This window comes from Lepus europaeus, chromosome 7 (assembly GCF_033115175.1).
Source record: "Lepus europaeus isolate LE1 chromosome 7, mLepTim1.pri, whole genome shotgun sequence".
In the NCBI taxonomy this organism is placed as follows: Eukaryota; Metazoa; Chordata; class Mammalia; order Lagomorpha; family Leporidae; genus Lepus; species Lepus europaeus.
Genome location: NC_084833.1, coordinates 49,846,225 through 49,847,738, shown reverse-complemented (window position 1 = coordinate 49,847,738; position 1,514 = coordinate 49,846,225). Strand labels below are relative to the sequence as shown.

Here is a 1,514-nt window from a genome sequence, read left to right as displayed (position 1 = left end):
AATTCAAGGATATGATTTTACAAAAATGATTCAGAACAATGGTTCTAAAATAATGGCCCACAAAGCTTGCAAAACGTTATTCCAAAGTAATGGAAGCCATTGGGGGAATTAAAAAGAGAAATGACAGTAAATAACTATATTTTAAAAGATTAGGTGAAAAGCCTTTTTTTAAGAAAGATTTATTTATGTATTTGAAAGGCAGAGTTACAAAGAGGCAGAGGCAGAGGCAGAGAAAGAGAGAGGTCTTCACATCCGTTGATTGACAGCTGGAGCTGTGCTGATCCGAAGCCAGGGGCCAGGAGCTTCTTCTGGGTCTCCCATGCGAGCGCGGAGGCCCAAGGACTTGGACCATCTTCTACTATTTTCCTAGGCCATAGCAGAGAGCAGGACCAGAAGTGAAGCGGCCAGGACTCAAATCGCGCCCATATGGGATGCCAGTGCTGCAGAACATGGCTTTGCCCGCTTCACCACAGTGCCAGCTCCCAGGATTAAGTTTAAAATGGTTACTGGATACCCGAGTACAGGATTAAATCTTTTTTTTTTTTTTTTTTTTTTGAATAAAGTTTTTTTGGGCTCAGACCAGGAGGAGTGCATGGGTCTTGAGGACTTCTGTGAGCTAATTGATTTTCTTCTCCACGTTCTTTTCTGCCCGTTTCGTAGCCTCATGAGCTGCATTTTCTTCCCGAAATGGACCTTGGCCCTCCTGTTTCCTTCCAGCGCGGCCGTCACTTCCGGGTGCTTCCCGCCATCTTCATGAGCCAGGCGCCCCAGGTAGGCAAACTTTCTCTTAGGGGTCAGCCGCAGGACGTTGAGGGCCGCGGGAACCGCCATCCGCATCCGCGTTTCCTTGTCCCCTCGGACCCCTTGAGGCAGTCCAGGGCGGCCTGGCAGCCGCGCTGAGTCTGACCGGACAGCGTGCTTCACACAGTTCTCCCGAATGTGCGGTGGCGGGCCGGAAAGTGGTAGGAGCCCCGGAAGGGGCTGGTGTTTGTCCCCTTGTGAGGGAAGACCAGGAACTTAAGTATAAATTGCAAGAAATGTCGATGCCCTCGCGGTGCACCACCGCCTTCCGGCCCAGCAGCCCCGGCTTGGCCACAACGACCTCCAGGTGGCCCAAGAGATGGCTTCGGTCATCCAGCCCCGGGACCTGCCCCTCCTCCATTTCGGCAGCCGCTTGGGAAACAGCAGGATTAAGTTTAAGAAGTCTATGGGATACTCAAGTACAGATGTTAAGTAAACTACTGGAGATTGTGTTTTTTAATTCTACGCTGGACGTTCATGAATGTGAATTGGAGCATGTATCTAAGTCAGTGACAGTAGCTGAAGGCTTAGAATACATCATCTGATACTCTTAGGACACAGGACTTCTCATGCTGATTGCCATCCAAATTCTATGGATAGAGCCCGAGGGAAGGTATCATTTCTACTAAGAGATTATAAATTATTATTAGAAGAGAGGTGGGCAGGGAAAGTAATGGGCGTTCTATAGAAGACCAGTGTTTAAAGATAAAGGG

The 1,514-nt window shown here is 48.8% G+C and overlaps 1 pseudogene; it reads right to left on the bottom strand.

Annotated features, from left to right (window-relative positions):
• Positions 1–574: 574 nt before the first annotated feature.
• Positions 575–1,162, bottom strand: LOC133763739 (large ribosomal subunit protein uL13-like; annotated as a pseudogene).
• Positions 1,163–1,514: the final 352 nt, after the last annotated feature.